Raw genomic sequence first — 21,399 nt, forward strand, 5'->3', positions numbered from 1 at the left:
TAAACTGTATTTCCCACTGAGAGTGGATTTGAAAAGCTAATGGCTGCTTGCAGATCTCTGAAGCCACTGCATACAGAAAAACAATTAGATTTTTTAAAATATCTGTCTAATAGGACTACAAGCAATAAGGGGAGGGGAGAGAGAGAAGAGGAGAAAAGAGTAAAGAAGAGGAGAGAAGGGAAAGGAAAGGAAGGGAAAGGAAAATAGAGAGATCAGTGATAGCTCAGTAGAAAGCAGACTTCTCTAAAGTTCAGAACTTGGTAGAGTATTCTGATTTGTTAGTAACCCAGCTTGAGGTAAGGATTCCAGGGACCATCTCGGTGCCCCTATTGATTTATGTAGCTTGCTATGGGATGAAGTCTAGAAAGTGGCTTCACAAGGCACATATCTGCTAAACCTACTATAGATGCAATTGAGGATTTGGACTTCATCATTCATTCAGCAAATCAACAAACATTTATTAGGTCTACAACATTCAGCTCTTATGCTGAATACTGTGTTTGTTTTAAGGATCTATCTTAAATGTTTGCAATTTAGTAGTTTATTAATCATTCTGAAGGAGATCAGCCCTGGGATTTCTTTGGAGGGAATGATGCTGAAGCTGAAACTCCAGTACTTTGGCCACCTCATGCGAAGAGTTGACTCATTGGAAAAGACTCTGATGCTGGGAGGGATTGGGGGCAGGAGGAGACGGGGACGACAGAGGATGAGATGGCTGGATGGCATCACTGACTCAATGGACGTGAGTCTGAGTGAACTCCGGGAGTTGGTGATGGACAGGGAGGCCTGGCGTGCTGCGATTCATGGGGTCGCAAAGAGTCGGACACGACTGAGCGACTGAACTGAACTGAATTAGTCTATTAATTATATGTATTGTTCTACTAATTGTGATATGCATGGCTAAGAATAGAGGTAGGAGTCACATCCTTTGTAATGTTGCAAATATACAGAAAAAGTTCATAAAGTAATAGACAATTTTTAAAAACCCAACAACAACTGTAATGATTACTATCTGGGCTATTACTATCTGGGCTAAAATACTATTACATGTGTATGTAGCATGTAGTTTAATCTTTCAACAAACTTTTATAGAAAATATGATTACTCTTATTCGTCATATATGGAAACTGAGGCTCAGAAGGATCAAAGAGCTAGTAATGTCTGGAGCAAGTACTCTACCCACTTCTACCCAGCATATATAATAGGTAGGTAACAAGTTAGCACACTGTCTTTTGCTATAGAATTATAGCAATTACCCACCAAAATATTTATTTGAAGGCAAGTGGAGTTGTTTTCCAAATAAGTTAGCTGAAAGTTATTCATTTTATGAATAGAGATTTGCAGACTCTCATCCAGGGTGACATCAGTGACAAGTCAGTTGGCCCTGGGTGCTTGCAAGACATCACTTATGGCAAATTGGTTCATACACACAAAAAGTTGGTTGTTAATGTTGATATTTTGTTGATGATTTAAGAAGCTCTCAAATAGATAGAGTTAGGGTTATTTCTGACATTCCAGTGCCTTAGTAATTCTTTGGAGATGCATCAGTGGGGAAAACATCTACCTAGCACTGGCCCAGGCACCACCATGCACATCAGCTTACATAATTTCCTCAGTGACCAATGTTACTAACCTCATGTTTGTAGAAAAGAACATTGAAATTCAGTATTTTGTTCCAGATCATCCTAATTATTAGACGATCATGGCTGGTTATTTGGTCAATGTAGCAAGAATGACTTTTTTTTTTTTAACCAATTAGATTTAGACTCTTGAGAATCCCTTGGACTGCAAGGAGATCAAACCAGTCAATCCTAAAGGAAATACACCCTGAACATTCATTGGAAGGACTGATGCTGAAGCTGAAGCTCCAACACTCTGGCTACCTGATGCAAACAGCTGACTCATTGGAAAAGACCCTCATGTTGGGAAAGATTGAGAGCAGGAGGAAAAGAGGGCCTTAGAGGATGAGATGGTTAGACAGCATCACTGACTCAATGACATGAATCTGAGCAAACTCCCAGAGATAGTGAAGAACAGGGAAGCCTGGTGTGCTGCTAAGAGTCGGACATGACGTAGCGACTGAACAATAACAACAACCAACTCTATGGTGAAGGAGATCAGGCATTCATCACTCTACACTGAACCATTTGTCAATAAATCTGGGTAAGAGCTCTTGGGAATCAGTGAGTAGTGATGGTATGTGGATTATTCACATTCCAGGACATGGGAGCCCGTATCTTCTAATCTGAGCTCCAGTCCGACAGTCTCTGTCTCAGACTTGGGTAGGAAAGGAATCTATAGGTAATGAAAGAACAAGAGTCCTAGGTTAGCTTTGGTTCTATGTCAGCTTTATCCCACAGAGAAGGCAATGGTAACCCACTCCAGTACTCTTGCCTGGAAAATCCCATGGGCGGAGGAGCCTGGTGGGCTGCAGTCCATGGGGTCGCTAAGAGTTGGACACAACTGAGAGACTTCACTTTCACTTTTCACTTTCATGCACTGGAGAAGGAAATAGCAACCCACTCCAGCGTTCTTGCCTGGAGAATCCCAGGGACGGGGGAGCCTGGTGGGCCGCCGTCTATGGGGTCGCACAGAGTCAGACACGACTGAAGCGACTTAGCAGCAGCAGCAGCAGCTTCTTCCCCAGGGAAGAGGAGCAACTGCTGGGTCAAGGAGAGGAACTGACGGGCAGATGTGGCTCCTCTTTCTGGTGGTGACTGCCTTCACACACCATCCCCTTGAGTGTGCTCTGTGCCCTGCACACTTCTGTTCTCTTCTGGTAAGGAAGCTCCACTAGAGGAACAGGATTTGGGTCCTCCGTGAAGTGCCTACTGCACCAGCAAGCCTGAGAAGCCAGAGTTCTTTAATGAGGCCATGCATGGAAAAGTGATCAAAACCAGTCGCTGCTCTAGGACAAGGCCACATCAGGGCTCTGGCTTTAACCATGATGCATCCTTACTTGTGTCTTGGCCTCTGGCATTCATAGTTAGTCCTCACTCTCCATCATCCCTTACTAGAAGCAACTGTTTAAAACAGCGAAACTGATGAACTTGGAAACCTCATGGAGAGTAGCAGAAACAAAAAAGGGGCTCAAAATCTAAGGAAGACGGGACATTTGAGAAAAGCAAATTTTCAAGCTCAAAGCCAGCTTAAGCCCATGTAGTCACAGTTTATTAGGAAGCAAATGTGAAACCACAAAGCCAGGACTAGCCCTGTCCTATTTTAAACGGAATTTCCATTTCCTTTGTCCTGGTCAAATGTGAGTTGGTAAAGATGGAATTGTTTGTGAAACTTTTCTTGTCCTAATTTTTTTTTTAATATCTTATGGAGCTTGTATTTTAGTATAGAAGTATAAAATTTCTTATTTTGTTTTTTTTAAAAAACTATTTTATACAGTTTTGTTTACATATTGAACTTTAAATACTTACTGCTATTTTAGCCCTTTTGCTTCCATCCATTTATTTTTAATGCATTATTATTACATTATTATTACTAAGTATTTTTGTTTTCTTAAATTTATTTATTGCTATTACATTGATTGAGGTTTACCTGGTGGCCTAGTGGTAAAGAATCTGCCTGCCAATGCAGAAGATGCGGGTTTGATCCCTGGATCAGGAAGATCTCCTGAAGAAGGAAATGGCAACCTACTCTAGTATTCTTGCCTAGAAAATCTCATGGACAGAGGAGCCTGGCAGGCTACAGTCTGAAGGGTCACAAAGAGCTGGGCACGACTTAGCTACGAAACAACAACAACAGTACATTTGTTACTATTAGTAGTAATAGTATTAGCGATAGTAATAGCAGTAGCAGTAGGGGTGGGGTTGTGTGTTCTAGCTTTGGACCCAAATCCCCATTTGACGTCTTATTATAGTGAGCTGGACTGGAATATATTTGGGAGATGAGAAAGCTCCTTAGTACAGCTGCATAGTATACATATAACATCTGTTGATTCTAAATCATCCATCCCAGTCCCACAATCCTTAAGTCCTACCCTATCCCATTTTAAAAAGATAAATAAAAAATTAATAGGCACTCATGGAAAACAAATAAAACAATACAAAAGTATGAATGAAAAGTAAAAGTTTCTGTCCTTCCCCTATTTCTACTCCTCCTAAGTTAACTATTATTATCAGTTCCTTACATATTCAGTGTTTATTTATTCCAACATATTTAGATAAAATTTTCTCATGATCAATTGAATAATTTACACAGAGAGAGACATTATTGTGTCTTGCTTTTTTCCTTCTCCTGAACATTACATTTTGGTGATTTTTTATCAAACCACAGGCATGTTTTATTTTTAAAATAATTAACCTAGTATTTAATTATAATGATGTACACCTTTTAAAAAATTATAAATTATGGGATCACAATGTACTTCTTGCTTGTGCAAATCTATCTATAGGTTAATTTCTGTTTTTCTTTCTCCAGGAGGACTATGGCTGATACCTGCTTCTCAGGTGAAAGACACTCTCAATATAGTGGCCAAAGGAGAGAGGCAAGAGAAATACCTACATGCCTAGAAGAGGAAAAAGCCAAGGGAGCAAAGGATTCCAAAAGAGAAACCAAGAGCTGTGAAGAGAAGCTACCAAGAGACAAAAGGCTCAGGAAGGTTTGCTCCAGTTCAGCTCTACTCATAATCCCTTTCAGTTATTTAGCAGCAGCCCAGTCCTTGACACCTCATTGGGCAGCTGGCTCTCCTTGGAGACCTTCTCTATCTTTCCTGTGTGGATAGAGGAGGCCCGGTAGAAGAAGACCTGAGCGCCCCCTAGAGGTTGGAGAGCATAGTCTGAACAAGAGTGCACATTTCAAAGAGGGATGGGATGGGGAGGGAGGTGGGAGTGGGGTTCAGCATGGGGAACACATGTACAACACATGTACACCCGTGGCGGATTCATGTCAATGTATGGCAAAACCAATACAATGTTGTAAAGTAATTAGCCTCCAATTAAAATAAATAAATTAAAAAAAAAGAAAAATACACCAGTTAAAGCAGCTGGTCACATGCATGCCTCTTCCCTGGTGTCTTGATTCATGTGCTCACATTTTTATGTAATTGCAGTGATGGCCTAGATTCAATTTTGTATTCTGCTTTTTTTCTCCCACTTAATATTATATAGTAAATGTTTTTCCATGTGGCTACATAATCTTTCTAATTACCATTTTAATGACTTTATAATACTCCTTCTAGTTCACATATTGTAATTTATTTAAACACTCCTATTGGTGGGCATTTAGATTGTTTCCAGACTTTTACTAATATAGAAAGTGGTGCATACAGTATCTGTTGTTTTCTCTTTTTGAATGAGTTTCTTAGATAAAGGGGTGAGTCAAAGGGTAGAGTTGATTTCATAGCTCTTGATAAACCTGGTTCTGCTGATTCTATAAGCAGCAAAACATCTGGCATTGTACCAACATACTAATTTGAGAAGTTTTTTTTTAACTTCTGCAAATGTAATAACTTAACCTGCCACTGCTTTTTACTTTCTACTAATTATTCTTTACTTTCCATAGAGTCAACTCATGCAACCCTTTGGTTAACCATGTATTCATTCCATACCTTTTGAGAACCTACTATCTACCAGGAATTTATTATTATAGAATCACGTTTCCTTGGTAACACTGCAATTCTTATAGAAAACAGTAGAAAATAGGAACAAAGGATGAAAGGCATCATGTTAATGAACTCATTTTTAAAAACTTAAAAAAAAAGAATCATACTTCGCAAAACCCCAGGTGTCAAATTTAAGTTAACTATGAATGGGAGAGAATTTGCTAGCACAACTCAGCTCCATGAAATGCATAAATGCTGAATTAAAAGAGAACTGAGATGAACAAAGAGTGCAGAGCTGGATAAAGCCAAGCCTTGTTGGGTGAGTAGTACAGCTCAGTTAAGTCTGTCAAGTCGTGTCCAGCTCTTTGCGTCTCCATGGACTGCAGCACACCAGGCCTCCCTGTCCACCACCAACTCCTGGAGTTCACTCAAATTCATGCCCATCAAGTCAGTGATGCCATCCAACTATCTCATCCTCTGCCATCCGCTTCTCCTCCCGCCTTCAATCTTTCCAGCAGCAAGGTCTTTTCCAATGAGTCAGTTCTTCACATCAGGTGGCCAACGTATTGGTGTTTCAGCTTCAGCATCGGTGTTTCAGCTTCAGCATCTGTCTTTCCAATGAATATTCAGGACTGATCTCCTTCAGAATGGACTGGTTGGATCTCCTTGCAGCCCAAGGGACTCTCAAGAGTCTTCTCCAACACCACAATTCAAAACCATCCATTCTTAAGGGCTCAGCTTTCTTTATAGTCCAACTCTCACATCCATTCTACTGGAAAAACCATAGCTTTGACTACACCTTTGTTGGCAAAGTAATGTCTCTGCTTTTGAATATGCTGTCATGGGAAATAGATGGGGAAACAGTGGAAACAGTGTCAGACTTTCTTTTTTTGGGCTCCAAAATCCCTGCAGATGGTGACTGCAGCCATGAAATTAAAAGACGCTTACTCCTTAGAAGGAAAGTTATGACCAACCTAGATAGCATATTCAAAAGCAGAGACATTACTTTGCCAACAAAGGTCTGTCTAGCCAAGACTATGGTTTTTCCAGTGGTCATGTATGGATGTGAGAGTTGGACTGTGAAGAAAGCTGGGCACTGAAGAATGGATGCTTTTGAACTGTGGTGTTGGAGAAGACTCTTGAGAGTCCCTTAGACTTCAAGGAGATCCAACCAGTCCATTCTAAAGGAGATCAGTCCTGGGTGTTCTTTGGAAGGACTGATGCTAAAGCTGAAACAGTACTTTGGTCACCTCATGCAAAGAGTTGACTCATTGGAAAAGACTCTGATGCTGGGAGGGATTGGGGGCAGAAGGAGAAGGGGACGACAGAGGAGGAGATGGCTGGATGCCATCACTGACTCGATGGACGTGAGTCTGAGTGAACTCCGGGAGTTGGTGATGGACAGGGAGGCCTGGCGTGCTGGGATTCATGGGGTCGCAAAGAGTCGGACACGACTGAGCGACTGAACTGAACTGAACTGAAGGTTGGTCAGAGCTTTTTTTCCGAGCAGCAAGTGTCTTTTAATTTCATGGCTGCAGTCACTATCTGCAGTGATTTTGGAGCCCAGAAAAATAAAGTCTGACACTGTTTCCACTGTTTCCCCATCTATTTCCCATGAAGTGATGGGACCAGATGCCATGATCTTCGTTTTCTGAATGTTGAGCTTTGAGCCAAAAAACAACAACCTGAAACAAAAAACCAAAAGACTTAACAGTGGGGTCTTAGAATCATGAGATTCTAGGTCAGCTTCATACAAGCCATGAGGATGTAAATAATTTCTCTTTTTCCCTTTTGTCTCTTCTTTAAACTTTTCTTTTAGGTTGCTATTTGACTTGTGGTGCTGGAGAAGACTCTTGAGAGTCCCTTGGACTACAAGGAAATCAAACCTATCAATCCTAAAGGAAATCAATCCTGAACATTCATTGGAGGGACTGATTCTGAAGTTGAAGCTCCAATACTTTGGCCACCTGATGCGAAGAGCTGATTCACTGGAAAAGACCCTGATGCTGGGAAAGATTGAGGGCAGGAGGATAAGAGGATGACAGAGGATGAGATGGCTGGAAGGCGTCATTGACTCAATGGACATGAGTTTGAACAAGCTCTGGGAGATGGTGAAGGACTGGAAAGCCTGGTGTGCTGCAGTTCATGGGGTCTCAACGAGTAGGACACAACTGAGCATCTGAACAATGAGCAGCAACAACTTGACTTTTAAAACTCAGACAAATTGTCACCTATGTAATTTACTTTCCCAACCCCCTTCAGGAAACAAGTCTTTTTTATCTGGTTTTCTTAGCCCATTGGTGACATTCCTCTCTTATAGCACCCATTACCTGATGTTGTCTACACTAGAATGTGACATTTTTGGAGAAGGAAGCCATAACCTCCTCTTCTTGGTGTTTCCAGCATCCAGCACAGTACCTGATACATGCTAGTTACTTTCAAATGTTTGTTGAATTTAATGACTTAAATTGAATGTTTCCATAATTATGGCACATCAACAGGAGGAAATATTATGCGACAATTAAAAAGTTAATTAGGAAGACTGCCTAGCTTGGTGGAAATATGCTTAATATGTTTCATGTGAACATGCAAAGGGGTATCTGCCTCATGGTTTGCCTCAAAAAATTCTCAGGCAAGGTGCTAAAAGAGAGAAAGAAGAATGAGAAAAAAAAATGTTTATCTCTCAGCAGCTCCTGGCTCAGGTTACACTGAGGGAGATAGGGGTGCAAAAGAGTTATCACGGTGTAAGTGCAATGATGGTAGTACGTGTGAAATGCTGAGAGGGCCAAATCTGTCTGGGGAGGTTGGATGAGAAAGACATGACACTTCATGCAGGCTCAGAGATTAACTAGGAGTCAAATGACCGTATAGCAGAGATGGAATTTTCTTAAACAGAACAACATGGGAGAATGAAAAGGCATTGCCTTTTAGAGAAATTGTTAGGAATTTCTGTGGCAGGAGGCAGATGAAACAAGAAGAGAGCATCCATTAAAAAATTTTTATTTATTTATTTTTGGCTGCTCTGGGTCTTTCTTGCTCTGTGCAAGCTTTCTTTCTCTAGCTGGAGCGAGCAGGGGCTCCTCTCTGGTTGAGGTGTGTGGGCTTCTCACTGCGGTGGCCTCTCTTGTTGCGGTGCCTGGGCTCTAGGGCACAGGCTCAGTGGTTGTGATGCATGGGTTTTGTTGCCCCACAGCATGTGGAATCTTCCTGGACCAGGGATCAAACTCATGTCCCCTGCTTTAGCAGGCAAACTCTTAACCACTGGACCAGCAGGGAAGTCTGAGAGCATAAGGTTGAGTTCCATTGTAGATGCCTTGCTAAGGTGTTTTCATCTTTAACATTGTAGACAGTGGGAGATGGCTCTTTTTTATGACATTTGCTTTTATGACAATACCCTGGTGCACCAGAAAGGATGATCAGAGGGCAAACACTGAGCACAAGTACACCAGGGCAGGGGCTGCAGCTACTGCTTCAGGTGAGAGATAACCTGGAGGAGGGGCACATTGGACATCCATTCAAAAGGAGAGTGGATAAAACTGTGGGATGTTGGGAGCTGAGTGAAGGGAGGATGTTAGGGTGACTCATGGTGGCAGACAATTTGAAGCAAATATAAAAGGAACAGGTCTATGCTAAGAACGGTTGGGAATGGTGGAGTAGGGAGATGCTGGGCTGAGATTTTGAATGTGTTGAGTTCTTGGTGCCCATAGACCTTCCAGAAGGCTGACATGCGGTCAGATAAATGGTTTTAGATTCTTAGGAGATAATTTCTGGCAAAAAGATGTCCGTAAACTGGGTCTGACAAATAATCCCACACCCTCTGTCTCCATGAAAAGCAGGAAGCATGCTACAAATGGAAGTATTTGGGCAGTGACTTCAAATCCAGGTTCTCCCGCAGCAGCTGTAAGCAAATTACTTAACCTTGTTAAGCTTCAAATTCCTCATCTGCAAATTAGGATAATAACTCTTGCCTCATAGGGTTGTGTGAGAAAGAGATGAGATAAAGCAAGAAAAACATCTGCAGGAAGGACTCAGTAAGTGTCCATTCCACCCCCACCCACACTCTACCCCTCTCTTCCACAGATTATCTCAGGACAACGAACTAAAAGAGAAACAAACATAGTTTCCTTTAAAACAAGCATCAGAGAGATTTCTGTCCACTGACTGTTGATTTCTCTGGTGCTGGTCCAGTCTTTGGAGTCATGTTGTTGGTGAGATTCAAGGACCAGGCCTTCTCTGGAGTTTGAGCCAGGCTGTTTTCCAAATAAAGATTTCTCCAGAAGTGAATTATGGACTTTCTCAATATGAGCATCATTGAGGTCTAATCTTTATCAGCCTCCCAATATTGTGGCTTCATTTCTCTCTTGGACAAGAGAGCAAGACTTTTGATTTTCTGTTCCTGATTTTATATATATATATACTTTTTCTGTATATATATATGTATTTTCTGTTTCTGATTATATATATATATACACATACACACATGTATATACATATATAAGGTCATAACAGAAAATACATATATATATATATACAGAAAAATATATATACATATAATATATATCAAATTACATATCATATATTAGATATATATAGCACCTATATATCCATTCAATATAGTAATAATACTAGTGAAATTGTAATAATAGTTTTTTCACTTTGAGGACTTGCTTTACGTTACTACTTTAGGTGCCTCCCTTCTACTAACCCCTGCAACAAACCTATGTGATTCTATAAATTACAAATGACTAAGCTAATAGAGAGAAGTGACCTGTCCAAAAATGCACAGAATGTAGATGAAAGAGCTAAGATTTGATAGCAAACCATTTGAAGCCAGAGCCCTTATTTATAACCACTTCCTCTCAGCCAAGAGAGCATTCCCTGTGCCACTCATCACTCAAGGGTGGGAGAAGGGGAGATGGAGAGAGAAGTTAAGAGAGAGAGATACGAGAAGCAAGCAAGTGTTGAGTGTACATGTGTTTTAATTGCTGTTACACATGAATCATAAGTCACTCTTGTTTCTCCATCAAGGGAGGCACAAGGACAAGCAAACAGAATGGCATTTATCTATGATTAAAAAATTATGACCATTTATATGCAAATGAGGGCTGGTCCTCTGCTTCTGGAAGACAAAAGAGGATTATACAGAGTCGTAAATTTGCAGTGTTTCTTCTTTTTTATACACTCCCAGGCCAAGCACAGCATTTCAGCAGCATCTGCCAGGGTGACCGGGAGCAGCTGAATACCCTGGGTTGTTTCAGATCACACAGTGACAACTGCATCATTTCCTCATGCTCTTTCCTCAGCCTTTAGCTGACAAACTCTCAGTCTTCCTGATCAAATGCAGTCTGTTCTGAGAAGCCTAATGATTTAGTTTCCGTCGAGTTAGTCTCTGTAATGACATAGATAGTGTTCATTCATTTATTCATTTAACACATGCTCGTTGAGCACCTTCTTGGTACCAGGCCATTGTCCTAGTCACAGAAGATCAAGTTTCACCCAAATCCAGAACAAATGAATGAAATAAGGTTAGTATTCTCCTGAGGAGCTTCCACTCGATGGGAGGAGACAAGTGAATAAATATGTAGGCAGACAAATGTGGTATAATTTCAGATAATGATAAAGCGAATAACTATGTTAGAACTGGAACTATACAGAAGAGCAGGAGCTGGGTCTTCTTGACATTCAGGTTTCTTGGGGCTCTTTGGACTCATTTGCAGGATATGAGAAGGGAAATTTCTGAGGAAGAGTGTCAGATTTCACTTTAACCAGAGTGGGAAAGGAAATATAGAAGCTCTCACCCCTGCTTTCTCCTCTGGGCCAGCATCGTGTCTTATTTACTTCTCTTCTGCAGGATGGTGCATCCTCGGGCTCTGTGGCTTCTGATCTCACCGGGCCCTTCTTGTCCGGGATTCCCTAGGCCCGGTCATTCAGGGATGATCTGGCCAGTTGATCCAACTCTGACGTCTGTGCAGCCTTCCCCAGGGGGGCTGATTGGGATCTCCATAATTAGGAAGGGCTTGGGCCTCCAAATTAATCTGGCATTCATATGGACTTGATTTTTCTGAAGTCCCACTAGAAGCCATGCATTTCTTTAGGACCAGGCTACAAAAACCATCCCTTAAAGATGTTTCTTTGCTCATAATTGAGATTCAAGCCTCTGATATTGAGTCAGGAGTTACTTCACAAAGATCAGAAGCTATGTTGAGGGATTTTTGAAATTATTTCTGGGATGTATCTGACAATGGAATAATAAGTAAGAAAAGGGAAGAATATTAGAGAGAGGGAACCAATATTTCTGAAGTCACACAGTAAGTAGGAGGAAGCAGGCAAACTGGGAGAGGAAGGAAGGGCCTCGGGCTGGCTGCTGACAGAAGTTGGGGGCTGTGGAAGCGGGGAGACTTTCTGGGTACCCAAGGAGTGAAGTGTCACAGAAGGGATCAGTTCACCTGCATCTGTGACTCACCTTGGTATACCATCTTCTACTTTCTGGGAGCAGACATTGTGCCTTCTAATGATCTAAATCATCTAATCTTCAAAATATTCCTTTGGGAAGAGGTACAACTAGAACTTGAAACTTTCTGAACTCTGTGCTAGAACTCTTGACTGCATTACCTTCTCTTTTGGTTGTGCTGCTGCTGCTGCTAAGTCGCTTCAGTCGTGTCCGACTTTGTGCGACCCCACAGACGGCAGCCCACCAGGCTCCTCCATCCCTGGGATTCTCCAGGCAAGAATACTGGAGTGGGTTGCCATTCCCTTCTCCAATGCATGAAAGTGAAAAGTGAAAGTGAATTCGCTCAGTTGTGTCCGACTCTTCGCAACCCCATGGACAGCAGCCCATCAGGCTCCTCCATCCATGGGATTTTCCAGGCAAGAGTACTGGAGTGGGGTGCCATTGCCTTCTCTTTTGGTTGTAAGTACATTTCAATGCAAGTACTTAGGGCTTCCCTGGTGGCTCAGATGGTAAAGCATCTGCCTGCAATGCGGGATACCTGGGTTCGATTCCTGGGTCGGAAAGATCCCCTGGAGAAGGAAATGGCAATCCACTCCAGCACTCTTGCCTGGAAAATCCCATGGATGGAAGAGCCTGATAGGCTACAGTCCATGGGGTCGCAAAGAGTTGGACACGACTGAACAACTTCACTTTCACTTCACTCACTTAGGGTTTAGGGCTTCCCAGGTGGCACTAGTGGTAAAGAACCTGCCTGCCAATTCAAGAGATGTAAGAGACGTGGGTTCGATCCCTGGGTCGGGAAGATCCCCTGGAGGAGGGCATGGCAACCCACTCTAGTACTCTTGCCTGGAGAATCCTATGGACAGGGAAGTCTGGCAGTCTACAGTCCATGGGGTCTTAAAGAGTTGGACATGACTGAAGCGACTTAGTACACATGTATGCACACATATTTAGGGTTTAACAAACTCAGTGGTTTCTCATGTGTGTGTATGTGTGATAAATGCTACAAATATCAATTCTCATAATAGGGAGAAATCTGCTCTCACTCTATTAACAGCATCACTAACCATTTATTGATTTTTCAAGGGGAAATCAGAAAAAAAAAGATGATGCAAATTATTGCTATTAAGTCCCATTGGAGAGCTGATACACTCACTCCTGTGTTGGTGAGAGTGAGTAGAAATATGAGTCAGACAAAGAGAATAGAGATCTTGGTGTTTGCAATTGAAAGCTCAAAAGTAACAGGCACAGCCAATTAAGGGCTGCTCTTATACCTTTAAGCAGCCTCTTCTTTCCTGAGGACCTCGATGAACTCACATGATACAGTAGAAAGAGCAAAGATCGAAATCCTTCCTCTTCTGCTAACTAAATGAGTGGCTTGGGGCAGGTAGCTTAACCCCGGTGACTCTCCATTTACTCATTTGTACTATCTGGATACTAGTAACGACTTCACGGGGTTTTTCCTGAAGACAGAATGATGATACTGAGCATAGCACTGTGCCTGGGACACTCGGAGGGCTGTCATGACCTGCTTGATTCTTCTCATTCTCTTGGACTCTTCTCCATTTGGCAGGATCCCAAGGCCTGCCTTCTTAGTGATGGCAGAGAAATCATGGAACCCTGCTTTTAGTCTCTAATTCATGTTACATACGCTGGAAAATTAATCCTTCTGAAGCCTTGCACTTTATTTGTATGAAAGATTGGTCTTCACCCAGCTGATCCCCGAGTATCCTTTTGATGTGACATTGGGGGATTCAAGACAGATGGATGGGTATTGGTTTAGATGTAGTTGTGAGGAGACTATGAAATACACAAAGAGTTAAGGTTTTCTCATTGAGAAATTAACAGAATAACAGGATTTTTAGAATCCCTGAGACCAGAAAAAGGAGAGGAACAAATATAAGGGGAGACAAATAATCTAGGGAAAATGGTAAGCATCCAGCATGGTAAGTTTCTCTTGAAAAAGGGACTAAATTATCTAATATTAAATTTTAAGTGATTTTCAGTGCTATTTAGATAAACTTAACACACAGAAAAAGTCTGTTGAATGTGAGTTAATATTTAAAGTCCTTGGAATGGAACAGCTCCCGGCATGTACTGTTGTTATCATTATTAATGTTATTTTATATGGTCATTATTATCCAGACTTGTGTTGGACACATGGTACTTTGCGCTGTGAATGAATTGAAGGAATGGCAATGTCCAAAGTGGATTGCTACAGTGGATTGCTATAGAATATAAGATTATTGTTGCTGTTCAGTCACTAAGTCATGTCCAACTCTTTTGTGACCCCATGGACTGTAGCCCGCCAGGCTCCTCTGTCTGTGGGATTTCCCAGGCAAGAATATTGGAGTGGGATGCCACTTCTTCTCCAGGGGATCTTCCCAACCCAGAGATCTAACAAGAGTCTCCTGCTTGGCAGGTGGACTCTTTACCACTGACTCACCAGGGAAGCCCAAGATGTAAGATTATATGGAGACAAAACTACAGCTGACTCTTGAACAACATGGGGTTAGGGACACCCATTCTCAACCACAGTCAAAAATCTGCTTGTAATTTATACTCAGTCCTTTTATCTGAGGTTGTTCAGAAGCCACAGTTCAGAATCTTCAGATTCAGCCAAATACAGATCATGTAGGACTATAGTACTCACTACAGAAAAAATATACATGTAAGTAGACCTGCACCATTCAAACCTGTGTTGTTCAACGGGCAACTGTAGTTCAGTGGAAGCAGGAAATGATGATCCAACCTGCTTGAGAAGTCAAGGGGCGCTGGGCCTCAGGTGGTGATTTGAACCACTTTCTCCTGCTTCTCTATAAAGGGAGGGATGACTAAAACTAAAATAGAGTCACATCTAATTCACGAGTCATGAAAGTTTCCAGGACACTGTTACTCTCAAGCCCAAACTCCCAGGCTTAATGCTGCCTCATTTTCCCCGATGACCTGGCCATTGAGTGTTTGTGGTCTTCTCCCCATCATTTCCCAGAAACACCCTCTCTAAGTCTCTGCAGGTCTTCAGTGCTGAACAGACAGTTGCTCCCTCTGTAGGTTGGGCCAGGCCATCACCCCTACCCTGAAGAGCCGACCCTGTTTTTTCTGTCCACCCAACCCTGGTCCTTTTCTCAGCTCAGCCCCAGCTCCAGCTCCCCCAAAAGCCTTTGCCATCCCTTCAGTCCAAAATAGATTTCCCCTTCCTGGCACTTCCTAAGGTCTCTGAGCCCATGTCCCCATTTTCAGTGGGATTCAGTGATGCTCTGCCACCGTCCCACTCAATGTACAGATGCATAGAAATGTCAAGGGTTCCATCTGCTGAGGTTTTCGTTTAGTCTTTAACCTTTGTCATTAGGAAATTACAGGAGTTCTGATAAAGCATCATCACATGGTTCTAATTGTTTCAGAACATGCGTTGGCAAACTTTTCCTGCCAAGGACCAGATATTCAATATTTTACACTTTGGGCACCATAGACAATCTCTGTTTTCACTTCTCTTCTCTGCCCTGGTAGTGTGGACAAAGCAATAAACAATAGGTAAACAAATGAGCATGGTTGTTTTCCAATAAAATTTGACTTGCCAACATATGCTGCTGTGATTATAGTTGCCAACCTCTGTTTTAGAAGACGACTCTCTCCCAAGGGAGAGATGGACCTTTGCTACCATCAGAAACCCTATCCACAACCTGACATGCTTTTGATTTTTCTTATTTCGGCCCTAAAGCAAACAGACTTAAAAATAGCTTGATCACTCCCATCAGCATGTGCGTGCGTGCTGCTTGCTCAATCATGTCTGACTCTTTGTGACCCAAGGAGTGTAGCCCACCAGGCTCCTCTGTCCATGGGATTTTATAGGCAAGAATACTGGAGTGGGTTGCCATTTCCTCCTCCAAGGGATCTTCCTGACCCAGGGATCAAACTTGGGTCTCTTGCATCTCCTGCATTGGCAGGTGGGTTCTTAACCCTAATCCATCATCATGGCTACCATCAAAACAAACAAATGGAAACTAACAAGTGTTAGTGAGGATGTAGAGAAATTGGAACCCTTGTGTCCTGTTGGCAGAAATGGAAAATGGTTAAGTCACTATGGAAAATAGTATGACACTTCCTCAAAAAGTGAAAAACAAACAAACAAACCAGAATTACCCTGTGACCCAGAAATTCTATTTCTGGGCATATATCTAAAAGACTTGAAAGCTGGGTGTCAAAGAGATGTTTGTAGAGCCATGTTCATAGTAGCAGTATTCACAATAGCCAAAAAGCGAACGCAACACAAATGTCCATGAAGGGTGAGTGATAAACAAAACACAGTATATACATACAATGGAATAGTATCATCCTCAAAATGGAAGGGAATCCTGACATATGCTACAGGATGGATGAACCTTAAAGACATTGCTAGTCGTCAGTCATGTCCGTCTCTTTGCTACTCCATGGACTGTAGCCCACCAGGCTCCTCTGTCCATGAGATTCTCCAGGCAAGAATACTGGTTGCTACTGTTCAGTCGTCTCCAACTGAGTGGGAGTTGGGTTGCCATTCCCTTCTCCAGGGGATCTTCCCGATCCAGGGATTGAACCTGGGTTTCCTGCATTCCAGGCAAATTCTTTACCGTCTGAGCTGCCAGGGAAGCTAAGTGAAATAAGTCAGCCACAAAAAGACAAATAGTGTATGACTCCATTTCCATGGGGGTACCTAGAGTAGTAAGATTCACAGAGATAGAAAGTAGAATCGTGGTTGCCAGGGACTGGGGCAGGGTGGTTATTATTAAACAGGCTGGGTTTCAATTTTACAAGGTGAAAAAGTTCTAGAGATTCTTTTCCTAACAATGTGAATTGTATTTAGCAATACTGAGCTGTGTACTTAAAATGGTGAAGATGGTACATTTGATGGTACACGTATTTTACCACGATTTTTAAGAAAGTAAAGTTGACTACATTAAACATTTTTTACATAATTTTATTTATTTATTTACTTATGCCTGTGCTGGATTTTCCTTGCTGCTTAGGCTTTTCTCTAGAGGGGGCTACTCTCTAGTTGGGGTGCACAGGCTTTTCACTGAGGTATCTTCTCTTGTTGAAGAACACGGGCTGCAGACTTCAGTAGTTGCAGAGCATGGGCTCCAGAGCACATGTGCTTAACTGCTCCATGGAATGTGGAATCTTTCCGGATCAGGGTTTTGAACCTATGTCTCCTGCATGGGCAGGCAGTTTCTTTACCACTGAGCCACCCGGGAAGCCCTGCATTAAATATGTTACAGGAAAAAACAAAGAAACAAACAAAAAGCCTTGACTCTTTAGCTCCTGTCTCTTCTCCATCCTTTGCTCTGGCTCCCTCTGCATGGAGGTTGGCAGCTCCAAGGGGCACCCAGTGGGCAGAGGCACATATGTTGGTCTCCTGCATTGGAGAAACCAGTCAGGAAGGTCTTTTCCCATCAGCCTTTCTATAAGAACACAGACTATCCCCTCAGCCTGCTACAATATGGTAATTGCTCCTTCTCAGCTGGGGAGGGGGGTCCCCCAGGAGCTTGACTGAGGCATCATTGGGGGATCTGTCATGTCCTATAGCTCAGCGCTGGGGCCGCACAAGTGTCCTCTTCTGCTTAAGTTATTTATATAGGTGGTTGAAAACACTTTGCTTGTACAAACTAGAAACTATTAGATTAGGCCAGCAGAGACAGCCAGAGGCAATCTTTTAACAAAGTGAGTGGGATTCAAAGTAGGCATGGAAAGCAAATATTATTTCACTGGGAGTCGATTAGAGGGAGCTCTGCCGATGAGCTGTAACTGCTTTGTTAACTTAGCGGGGGTGGGGGGGAGGGTGGGGAGGTGAGCGGGGCCAGGTAGGCACCAGCTGGGTTTGAAGGGGAGCAGCCTGGGATGCAATGGTAATTCAGGGGTAGGTGGATGCATCAGGCACCCCTCCACACACACTGCCCCCCTGTTTTTTATTTAAAGTGCATGATGGAGCTTAGCAGCTGAGAAGCCTCAGTTTGCTCTAAAATTTCTCATTTTAATTCAGGCAAACACTCTATAAATCCAATGTATCGGAAAGCAAATATTGAGGCTGAGTAAGAAGGTCCATTAGATGGAGTACTTAAGTTCTAGGGCCTGAGTGTGTGGGAGGGGTGGGCAGAGAAGCCTAGAGAGGATGGCTGAGCCACAGGAGTAGGAGCCCGGAATGTGGGTGCTGTAGGAAAGGGGTCTGGGTAAGGTGGACTCTGAGAAGGAGTTTCGGGGAGAAGCAGAGGGGAGGGGAGGATGTGGGGGCCACAGAGGTAGTCAGTTTGGAAAAGGCTGGATTAGAAAGAGACTTCTGATGGAAAGAGAACTGGAAAGGAAGCTTCGGATGCAGACTAACAATGGGGCATAGGAGAGGAGGGTCTAGGAAAGAACAGAAGGGGCCAGAAGGGGACATAGTCGTTTCTGCTTGCCCAGTGAGTGTCTTCTCATAAGCAAATTCCAAGAAGAATGACCAGGGGTAGGTTGAAGAGTTTGGATGCTTTAAAAATTTTTTTTTCACTGTGGTAAAAGTCACATAATATAACACATACTGTTTTAACCATATTTAACTGTACATTTCAGTGGCGTGAAGTACATCCGCACCATTGTGCAACCCTCACCATCATCCATCTCCCGGATTTTTCACTGGCCTAAACTGAAACTCTGTTCCCATGAAACACTGTCATTCGCCTTGTTTTGCAATAAGGCTGCTGGGGATTTTGTAAAAAGTCCCAAACTGACCCCAGGGGTGGCTGAATCTCCTCAAAGATCCTGAGCCTCAAGGTGGCCAGGGAACTGGTACTCAGGAGCTCCTAGACGTGGGCTTTTTCAGGGGTGTCTACAGGAAGCAGGAGGGTCTTTTACACATGGAGGTGGAGTGCCCCATGGTGAAGGGGATGTGTCCTGGAGTCAGGAAGACATGGATTTAAATCCTATCTTGATCATGTGCTAGCCGGGTGAACTTGGAGGTCACCTTGCCTCCCCAGCCCCCAGTTGACCTCTTCACATTTACTGGAATCAGCCAAACGAAACACAAATATGACCTGTCACTATGTTTCAGTTCTGTAACGAGCCTTCCTGATCCATGAGGTAAAGTCTAAAGTCTCTTGGACTCTGTTTACCCCTCTGTAGAATGGGCACGATTATATTTCCCTGGAGATAATTACACTTGCTTCATGCGGAGATGAAATGAGGTAATCCAGTTAGGCTTAGTACAATGACTGGCACAAAAAGGGAGATCAATTTACCTAAGCTTTCTTTTCTTTTCCTTTTTAATGATGCTGTTGTGAGAATAATTTTCAAAAGCAGTGCCTCCAAAACACTTCCAAGGACTCTCCAGATGTGTGAGCAAAAGTCTTAAAAGTCTCAGAATATCCCACAGTGTCTAGGCTACAAGTGACCTCCATGTTTTTTCTCTTTTTCCATAGGAGCTCTGAGAAGTTTTGACCCTGAAATCTCCATAGGCATCCATTGCTCAATGTTCTCTGCAAAGTTCTTCCAGAAAGGGAAGTAGCCATGTTCAATGATTCACCACCTGAATCTCTCTTGGATCATATTAATGTCAGCACTTTGATTTTTCAGTAAACGGTAAAGATTAGTAAAGGCAATCTTCTAAGGCTTTCCTTACAACCCTAAGGTTTTAAGAAGAGATATGAGAACTGCACGGTCTTAGATCATTAGCACGAGGGAATAAGAACCATAGCTGATATTGATAATAACCACCATTGACTCAGCTCTTGTCATGTACCAGGCTCAGAACTCACTCTCTTACAGGACTTTCCCCCTTTGGTGATTGTCGCAGCCCTTAGGATAGGGACTCTTTTAATCAATATACTATAAACAAGGAATCTGAGCCCAACAGAAGGTTTTTCTTTGCTCAGGTTATGTCTGCCAAATGACAGAACTGGTGCCTGAATGCCTTCAACCAGATCTGAAGCCAGAGTTGAAACTGAAGACTGCCATCCCTAAACTAGACTCCGTGCTGTGCTGTGCTGTGCTGTGCTTAGTCGCTCAGTCTTATCTCACACTTTGTGACCCCATGGACCATAGCCTGCCAGGCTCCTCTGTCCATGGGGATTCTCCAGTCAAGAATACTGGAGTGGGTTGCCATGCCCTCCTCCAGGGGATCTTCCCAACCCGGGGATCAAACCCAGGTCTCCTACATTGCAGGCAGATTCTTTACCATCTGAGCCACCAGGAAAGCCCAAGAACACCGGAGTGGGTAGCCTATCCCTTCTCCAGGGGATCTTCCTGATTCAGGAATTGAACTGAGGTCTTCTGCTTTGCAGGCTTATTGTTTACCAGCTGAGCTACCAGGGAAGCCCAAGGAGACTCCATAATGGGAGTCAAAATGGGAACAAATCACAAAAGTCTTTACTCCCAGGTAAGAACCTTGGTTATTAGAAAAAATATGATAATTAATCTCCTGGGATAAGGGAAGAACAGATTTAATTTTTGCCCAAAATGAAGTTGTCCTAATTGTTACTGATATATAGCACTTTGGACTCTTAATCAATGATGTTAGCAGTTTTCAGTGTTAATTTAATTAGTACAAGAGACCCTGCTGGTAGAAATATTGGATAATTAGTGTTTTATGTAATAGCTTATGAAGTACACAGTTAAAAAAACTCCAATAATCACAGATTCTCAGCAGAACTTTTATCAAAGCACAATATTTAAGTGGATAAATCCTTGCTTGGAGGCTGGTCTGATTAACCATCGGTTGGGGCATCAAAATCCCCATTTCTGTTGCACTGCTCTGGTTTTCAAAAGGTTAAGAATGACACACGGGCTTCCCAGGTGGCACTAGTGGTAGAGAACGTGCCTGCCAATGCAGGAGAGGTAAGAGAGGAGAGTTCGATCCCTGGGTCGGGAAGATCCCCTGGAGGAGGGTTGGCAACCCACTCCAGTATTCTTGCCTGGAGAAACCCACAGACAGAGGAGCCTGGCGAGTTACAGTTCATAGGGTCGCAAAGAGTTGGGTACAGTTGAAGTGACTTAGTGACTTGCAGGAACATGCTTTTAGCAGGTTAGACTGCAGGTTTGTTTCTTCATTAATTACTTTCTAAATCTGTATATATATATACAGATTTATATATATATATATATATATATATATATATATATATACAGATTTATATTTATATATATATATATATATGTTTTTTGTTTTTTTGTTTTTTTTTGCCCATCAATAATATCACTGAATCGTTTAAACTTTTCATCAGCTTTTGCCTTGGCTATAGAATGGTTTCAAAACTGGATGGGATACCAATCTCGCATCCCCAGCCCCTACTTGGCCTCTTCACACTCTCTGGAGTCAGATATATGAAACACAAATGTGACCTGTCACTATGTTTCACTTCTGTAATGAGCCCTCACAACCCATGAGATAAAGTCT

The sequence above is a fragment of the Bos indicus x Bos taurus genome, chromosome 13, assembly GCF_003369695.1.
Source record: "Bos indicus x Bos taurus breed Angus x Brahman F1 hybrid chromosome 13, Bos_hybrid_MaternalHap_v2.0, whole genome shotgun sequence".
Lineage (NCBI taxonomy): Eukaryota > Metazoa > Chordata > Mammalia > Artiodactyla > Bovidae > Bos > Bos indicus x Bos taurus.